The sequence below is a fragment of the Triticum dicoccoides genome, chromosome 7A, assembly GCF_002162155.2.
Source record: "Triticum dicoccoides isolate Atlit2015 ecotype Zavitan chromosome 7A, WEW_v2.0, whole genome shotgun sequence".
Classification (NCBI taxonomy): domain Eukaryota; kingdom Viridiplantae; phylum Streptophyta; class Magnoliopsida; order Poales; family Poaceae; genus Triticum; species Triticum dicoccoides.
In genome coordinates this window covers 286,457,201-286,466,701 of record NC_041392.1, presented here as the reverse complement: position 1 = coordinate 286,466,701, position 9,501 = coordinate 286,457,201, and positions in this window count along the sequence as shown.

Genomic DNA, 9,501 nt, shown 5'->3' with positions numbered 1-9,501 from the left:
GTGGAGTTAACTGTGAGTGATCCAGTAAGAGTCAGAGGCTAGGCTTTGGGGTTGAGCAATCTCTTAGGAAGGTAATGAAGCTCAAGAAAAATCAGCCTCATTGGATCAAGGAAAATTATACTTGCTGTAGAAACTGCCTTTTCTGACCAGAACAGGAATGATTTTCTGTAGCAAACATATTCCAAAAAGTGATGCAATATTTTTTCTCAGGGAGGTACCCTAGGGTTCAAAGAATATTTGGGATGAAGTCATGAAAAAGGTTTTCCCTTTTTCTTCGAAGGGAAAAGCATTGGCATGGTATAGGCTATGTGGTGATATTGGATCATGGAATTGGAATCGTTAGAAATTGGAGTTTTACCAAAACAATTATCATATGCATCTAGTTTATCGTGATCAGAACTATATATATAATTTTTGGCCTCGTGAATGAGGAAGTATCGCTCTAGCTTGGGGGAGGCTTAAGTCAATGTTATATTCATACCCCAATCATGAGCTCTCAAGAGAAATTATTATTCAGAATTTTTATGCTCAGCTTTCTCGTAATGATCAAACCATGCTGGATACTTCTTGTGTTGGTTCTTTTATGAAGAAGACTATTGAATTCCGGTGGGATCTTTTGGAAAGAACTAAACGTAACTCTAAAGATTGGGAACTCAATGAAGGTAAAGAGTTAGGTATAAAGCTTAAGTATGATTGTGTTAAATCTTTTATGGATACCGATGCTCTTCAAAAGTTTAGCACTACATATGGACTTGACTCTGAGATAGTAGCCTCCTTTTGTGAATCTTTTGCTACTCATGTTGAACACCCTAAAGAGAAGTGGATTAGATATCAACCACCTATTAAATAAGAAATTAAAGAACCGGTATCAGTTAAAGAAGAAACTATACTTTATAATGTTGATCCAGTTGTTCCTACTGCTTATTTTGAGAAACCTCCTTTTCCTGTTACGATAAAGGAACATGCTAAAGTTTCAACTATGGTTAACAAAAGCTCTGTTAGAACACCTAAACCTGATGAAAAAATTAGAGTTGAACCTAATATTGCTATACTTAAAGATCTCTTGGAAGAATATGTGGATGGGCATGTTATCTACTTCTATGAAGAAGCTGCTAGAATTGCTAAACCTAATGGAAAAGATAAACATAGACCTGTTGTTGGCATGCCTGTCATCTTAGTTAAAATAGGAGATCACTATTATTATGGTTTATGTGATATGGGTGCTAGTGTGACTTCTATTCCTCACAAGTTATATCAAGAAATTAGGGAGGAAAGAGCAACTGTTGACATAGAAGACATAGATGTTACTACTAAACATGCAAATAGAGACACTATATGACCAGTTGGGATTGTCAGAGATGTTGAAGTCTTGTGTAGGAAAACAAAATATCCTACCGATTTTCTTGTTCTTGGTACTCCACTTGATGAATTTTGTCCCATTATCTTTGGTAGACATTTCTTGAACACGGTTAATGCTAGGATAGATTGTCATAAACAAACTTTGGAAGTTAGCTTTGGTGATGAGTTTAAATTTTCCAAGTTTAGTAGAAATTATCATGAAAAATAATTGCCTAGTAAGGATGAATTCATTGGTCTTGCTTCTATTGTTGTGCCACCTACTGATCCTTTAGAGCAATACTTGCTAGACCATGAGAATGATTTACATATGCATGAAAGAAATGAAATAGATAATATTTTCTTTGAACAACGTCCTCTACTTAAACACAATTTGCCTATTGAAACTCTTGGAGGTCCTCCTCCACCTAAGGGTGATCATGTGTTTGAATTAAAACAATTGCCAGACACTATGAAATATGCTTATCTTGATGAAAAGAAGATATATCATGTTATTATTAGTTCTAACCTTTCAGAACATGAAGAAGAAAGATTATCGAAAGTTCTAAGGAAGCACTGAGCTGCTATTGGATATACTCTTGATGATTTAAAGGGCATTAGTCCCACTCTATGTCAGCACAAAATCAATATGGGACCTAATGCTAAACCAATAGTTGATCACCAACCTCGGTTGAATCCAAAAATTAAAGAGGTGGTAAGAACGGAAATATTGAAACTTCTGGAAGCAGGTATAATCTATCCTATAGCTGATAGTAGATGGGTAAGTCTTGTTCATTGTGTCCCTAAGAAAGGAGGTATAACTGTTGTTCCTAATGGTAAGAATGAACTTATTCCACAAAGAACTGTTACAAGTTATAGAATGGTAATAGATTTTAGGAAATTAAATAAAGCAACTAGAAAAGATCATTACCCCTTGCCTTTTGCTTCCTTGATGGATATTCTGGCTTTTCGCAAATACCTGTTTCTCAACCTGATCAGGAAAAGACCACTTTTACTTGTCCTTTTGGAACCTATGCTTATAGATTATGCCTTTTGGTTTATATAATGCACCTGCTACCTTTCAAAGATGTATGATGGCTATATTATCTGACTTTTGTGAAAAGATTGTTGCGGTTTTCATGGATGACTTTTCTATTTATGGAAAATCTTTTGACGATTGTTTAAACAATCTTGATGGAGTTTCGCAGAGATGTGAACAAACGAATCTTGTCTTCAATTGGGAGAAGTGCCACTTTATGGTAAATGAAGGCATTGTCTTGGGTCATAAAATATCTGAATAGGGTATTGAAGTGGACCAAGCTAAGGTTAATGCTATTGAGAAAATGCCATGTCCCAAGGACATCAAAGGTATTCGTAGTTTCCTAGGTCATGCTGGTTTCTATAGGAGGTTTATTAAAGACTTCTCTAAAATTTCTAGGCCTCTCACTAATCTTTTGCAAAAGTACATTCCTTTTGTTTTTGATGATGATTGTTTAGAAGCCTTTGAAACACTCAAGAAAGCTTTAATTACTGCACCTATTGTCCAACCACCTGATTGGAATTTTCCTTTTGAAATTATGTGTGATGCTAGTTATTATGTTGTTGGTGTTGTTCTAGGACAAAGAGTTGATAAGAAATTGAATGTTATTCATTATGCTAGTAAAACTATAGACAGTGCTCAAAGAAATTATGCTAGTACTGAAAAAGAAATCTTAGCAGTGGTGTTTGCTTGTGATAAGTTTAGACCTTATATTGTTGATTCCAAAGTAACTGTTCACACAGACCATGTTGCTATTAAATATATTATGGAAAAGAAAGATGCTAAACCTAGACTTATTTGTAGGGTTCTCTTGTTGCAAGAATTTGATTTGCATATTATTGATAGAAAGGGAGCTAAGAACCCTGTAGCTGATAACTTGTCTAGGCTTGAAAATGTGCTTGATGACGCACTTCCTATTGATGATAGTTTTCCTGATGAGCAGTTCGTTGCAATAAATGTTGCTAATGGTACTCCTTGGTATGCTGACTATGCAAATTATATTGTTGCTAAATATTTTCCACCTAGCTTTATGTATCAACAAAATAAAAAAAATCTTCTATGATTTAAGACATTACTTTTGGGATGACCCACATCTTTATAAAGAAGGAGTAGATGGTATTATTATACATTGTGTACCTGAGCATGAACAGGGACAAATCCTACGGAAATGTCACTCCGAAGCTTATGGAGGACATCATGCTAGAGATAGAACTGCTCACAAGGTATTGCAATATAGATTTTATTGGCCTACTCTCTTCAAGGATGCCCGTAAGTTTGTCTCTTCTTGTTATGAATGGCAAATAATAGGTAATACTGGTAAGCGTCAAGAAATGCCTATGAATTATTCACTTGCTGTTGAACCTTTTGATGTTTGGGGATTTGATTACATGAGACCTTTTCCTTCCTCTAATGGGTATACACACATTTTGGTTATTGTTGATTATGTTACTAACTGGGTAGAAGCTATTCCAACTAGTAGTGCTGATCACCACACCTCTATTAAAATGCTTAAGGAAGTTATTTTCCCAAGGTTTGGAGTCCATAGATATCTAATGACTGATGGTGGTTTACACTTTATTCATGGTGCTTTCTGTAAAATGCTTTCTAAGTATGATGTTAACCATATAATTGCATCATCCAGTCTAGTCGTCAAGTTGAACTTAGCAATAGAGAAATAAAATTAATTTTGCAAAAGACTGTCAATAGGTCCAGGAAGAATTGGTCCAAGAAATTAGATGATGCACTTTGGGCATATAGGACAGCATATAAAAATCCTATGGGTATGTCTCCTTATAAAATGGTTTATGGAAAAGCTTATCATTTGCCTCTTAAGTTAGAACACAAAGCATATTCGGCAGTTAAAGAACTCAATTATGATTTCAAACTTGCTGGTGTAAAGAGGTTATTTGATATAAGCTCATTAGATGAATGGATAACCCTAGCATATGAAAATGCAAAGTTATTCAAAGAAAAAGTTAAAAGATGGCATGACACAAGAATTCAAAGTGTGAGTTTAAAGTTGGAGAATATGTTCTTTTGTAAAACTCTCATTTCAAATTCTTTGCAGGAAAACTCCTCTCCAAATGGGAAGGCCCTTATGTCATTGAGGAGGTTTACCGGTCCGGTGCCATCAAAATAAATAATTCCGAAGGTACTAACCCGAAGGTTGTCAATGGACAACGAATAAAGCATTATATTTCAGGTACGCCTATTAATGTTGAAAGCAATATTATCCAAAATTTGACACCGGAAGAATACATAAAAGAGTCCTTCCGGAACAATTCAGAATTGTCAAAATAAGGAGGTACATAGTGCGATAAGCAAACGGACTCCGAAAAATCAGCAACAATATGTTCCATCAGTTTTGGAATATTTTGAAATTTTGGAAATAAAGAAACTTCCAGGAAGCATCCCCTGGTGGGCACAAGACCCCAGGGCGCGCTAGGCATGCTTGGCGCGCCCAGGTGGGTTGTGCCCACCTGGGACATCTCTCGTACTCCGTTTTTCTTCTATATGCTTATCCTCCAAGATAAAAAAATCTATATATACTTCCCGAACCTGTTAACCACCGTATCGCGGAGCAAATCCTCTATTTTCTTTTCTTGTTGTTCCTGGTCAGATTTGTCAAGCTAGGCATCATGTCTTCCTGCTCCTCCAACCACATGGAAGAAGATGCTTGGATGATGAATACCGAGACGAAGAGCGAGGATCCTACGGACGTAATCAAAGGAGGACAAGGCCTCTTCTTCATCACCACCACCATCTTCTTCATCACCAGAGGAGAAATGAGTATCAGGTATGGGCACTCCCCTTGGCTTTCGCCAAGCTTGGGGGAGGTGCCCCAGTATCGTATCATCCCACTATCTTTTTGCTTTTATTTATCTTAGTTCAATATTTTTCTTTAGATGAAATAAAGTTTAGTTTGATCCTTTCTTGTTCGAGAGTTTGCTTGGTGACCTATTATTATAATTTAGTGCAAGTTATATAACAAATTTTAGTATGAGCTTTTGTTTTTATTACTCTCATGTTGCAAATAAAGAAAAGAAAAGAAATAGGAAAGAAGGAAATAAAGAAAGGATAGAGTTAATGAAAAGATCATATACTAATCCTATGGTAGGTGATAGCACCACATAAGGAAAAGTATAAGTAAGAAAATTTTATTAGAGATTGACAAACATAGCATGAGTCAATGATGCAACTCATGAAAGAATTAATAAGGGAAGAGAAGATTCACATATTGATATACTATCCTAGAAACCTTTTGTGATTATGAGCCCTCATCAAAATATTATATGCCAAAATTGTTGAAGTTGGACAAGGAAGACAACTTAATGGTTTATGTTTGTTTATATTCACATAGAAGTCATATTGTCATGGATCCTTTAACATGTGATGCTTGCCCCCTATCTTTGCTAGCCAAAAAATTATGTACTAAGTAGAGATACTACTTGTGTATCCAAAAACCCTTAAACCCAAATCTTTTTCAAGTGTCCACCATACCTACCTAGAGATTGAACAAGATCCCTCAAGTAAGTTGTCATCGGTTCAAAAAGGCAATAAAAATTGCTTCTAAATATGTGAGATCTTTTAGTGCAAGAGAAAACTGAGCGTTGCACGAACTTGGATGATAACGAATAAAAGTGACAAACTACATAATAAAGGTTGTGATCTTAAGGGGAAATGTAATGTGACATTCTCTTGCACTAAGGGGTTGAGCATGCAAACAAATAAGCACATGGCAACCTCTGCTTCCCTCTACGAAGGGCCTATCCTTTACTTTTATGCAAAGAGTCAAAGTTTTCCTTCTATTCCTTTTTATTTTCTCTTTTGGCAAGCATCATGTGGTGAGGAAAGATCTAGGCACATATGTCCAGTTGAATATAGACAGCATGAGTTATTATTGTTGACATCACCCTTGAGGTGAGCATGTTGGGAGGCAAAATTATAAGCCCCTATCTTTCTTTGTGTCCGATTGAAATGTTTTGTTCATGGGTACAAGGTGAGTGTTAGCAATCATAGAAGACTATATGATGGTTGAGTATGTGGAATTGCTTTAAAGGCTCCGACATGTGACTCTTCCTGAAAAGATGATGAATTGTAGTTGCAAACTTGACTGAGAACATAGTTTGTTGGTTTCTAATAAAGTTTTTGATTTATACTTAGATTGTGTGATGAAATATTACTTATTCATAGGAAGTATATGATGAAAGTTATATGATAAAAGTCCTTTGTTTAATCTTGTTGTTGTTATGATAATCAACATGATGCTTCTATGTCCGTATTTTGTTTTTATCGACACCTCTCTCTCAAAGCATGTGGACATGCTTTTCGATTTCGGTTTTCGCTTGAGGACAAGCAAGGTCTAAGCATGGGGGAGTTGATATGTCCATTTTGCATCATGTTTTCTTACTGTTATTTACAATGTTTTAATCCATAATAATGCTTTTCGGAGTAATTCTAATGCCTTTTTCTCTCATAATTTGCAAGGAACACACCAAGAGGGAGAATTCCAGCAGCTGGAAATCTGGACCTGGAAATGCTACGTCAGGCCACCTATTCTGCACAACTCCAAATGGGCTGAAACTTTATGGAGATTTTTATGGAATATATAAGAAATATTGGAGCCAATAAGTACCAGAGGGGGCCACCAGGTGGGCACAACCCACATGGGCGTGCTAGGCCCCCGTCGCGCGCCTTGGTGGGTTGTGGCCTCCTCGGCCCACCTACGGTGCACATCTTCTGGTGTATAAGTGGTTTTGACCTAGAAAAAATCATAATAATACTTTCGGGGCGGAGAGCCGCCGCCTCGAGGCGGAACTTGGGCTAGAGCACTTTTGCCCTCCGGCGGAGCTATTCTGCCGGGGGAACTTCCCTCCCAGAGGGGGAAATCATCGTCATCATCATCACTAACAACTCTCCCATCTTAGGGAGGGAAATCTCCATCAACATCTTCGCCAGCACCATCTCATCTCAAACCCTAGTTCATATCTTATATTCAATCTTGTTACCGGAACTATAAATTGTTGCTAGGGGGTGACTAGTAGTGTTGAGTACATCTTGTACTTGATTACTATATGGTTCATTTGGTGGAAGATTATATGTTCAGATCCATTATGCATATTAATACCCCTCTGATCATGAGCATGTTTGTTGTTTGTGAGTAGTTACCTTTGTTCTTGAGGTCACGGGATAAATCATGTCGCAAGTAATCATGTGAATTTGATATGTGTTCGATATTTTGATAGTATGTATGTTGTGATTCCCTTAGTGGGGTCATGTGAACGCTGACTACATCACACTTCACCATATTTGGGCCTAAGGGAATGCATTGTGGAGTAGTAAATAGATGGTGGGATGTCAGAAACTTAAACCCCAGTTTATGCACTATTCCGTAAGGGACCGATTGGATCCTAGCATTTACTGCTATGGTTAGAATTTATTCTTAATACTTTTCTCATAGTTGTGGATGCTTGCGGGAGGGTTAATCATAAGTAGGAGGTTTGTTCAAGTAAGAACAGCACCTAAGCATCGGTCCACCCACATAGCAAATTGTCAAAGTAGCGAACACAAATCAAACCAATATGGTGAAAGTGACTAGATGAAATTCCCGTGTACCCTCAAGAACGCTTTGCACATTATAAGAAACCGTTTTGGAATGTCCTTTGCCTCAAAAGGATTGGGATACCTTGATGCATACTTGTTACAATTATCGTTACTTACTCGTTACAAATTACCTTGCCATAAACTACTCGCTACTTATAATTTCAGCACTTGCAGACACTACCTTACTGAAAACTACTTGCCATTTCCTTCTGCTCCTTGTTGGGTTCGACACTCTTACTTATCGAAAAGAGCTACAATTGATCCCCTATACTTGTGTGTCATCAGTCTTGTACTCTACCTATGTCTGTTGCCAAGTACGGGCCTTCTGCATTGGCTGACCATCCTTCTTAGGCTCAAACTTGCACTTGTGATCATTATTGGCAGACTTATTGTCATGTGCAAGCTTGTGCTCCCTTTCAACAATGAGGGCCTTGTTTACCAGAGTCTGGAAATCTGGGAAATCAAACATACTAAGAGTGCATCGGAGGTGTTGGTTTAGTCCGCAAAGAAATCGGTCAATCTTTCTTTCTTCTGTGGCCACATCATAAAGAGAATAATGGGCCAAATGATTGAACTTGTGTAGATACTCACTGACACACATGTTCCCTTGGGTGAGCTCTAGAAATTCACGTCGCTTGACCTTCATAATGCCAGCAGGAATTTGGTACTCGCGGAAATGGTCCTTGAATTTAACCCAAGTGATTTCTTCGTCTGCAGGCCACATGGCTTTAACATTATCCCACCATATAGCAGCAACTCCATCGAGATAATGTGTAGCAAATGGAACCTTATCCTCTTATTTAGTACGAGCAATTTCAAGCTTTTTATCAATGGTTCTTAACCAGACATCGGCCTCCAATGGATCAACAACTTGACTGAAACTGGGAGGCTTGGTTCTCTGAAAATCTAACAGCTTGGAGTGGTGACCATTCTGATTTCCATTCTGTCCAACCATAGCTTGTACACTTTTCAACATTTCAATCAGATCTCTATTTCTTCTTTCCCCAAACATTCGGATAATTTGTTCAGTGGAGGGCAGATGTGGCGGTGGAGGCGGTGGTGGATTGTACGGCTCGGGGGAATGTCATGCCTGTCGTGTTGAGCGGCGAACAGGGACCTCCTCACAAGCGTGACTGTTGCTACCTCCCCACGTCATCCTATTTATTTTTTCCCAATGTAAGGCAACCGTGATGAGCAACATCCAAAATAGTAGGGAAAAGCCAGCGACAAACCCGAAAGAAGCAACACTGGAATACCGAAGAAAGACACAGCGAAAAATAAAAAGTTCCAACATAATTATACATAGACTCATACAGGAAAGATAAACATCATGATTAGTTTGAGTACATTCGTACATCAACATGACAATTGCAGACACTCGAACGCTCTAGCGCTCTACCGGTCCTGCTGGGTCCTCTCCTGAAGCGGACTCGAATCCTGAACTGACGATGTTAACCGAGACCTCCGGGTTAAAGGTAACACGACGACGCTGCCTTAAGGGCTCTCCCTCTGGGGCAGGTGCG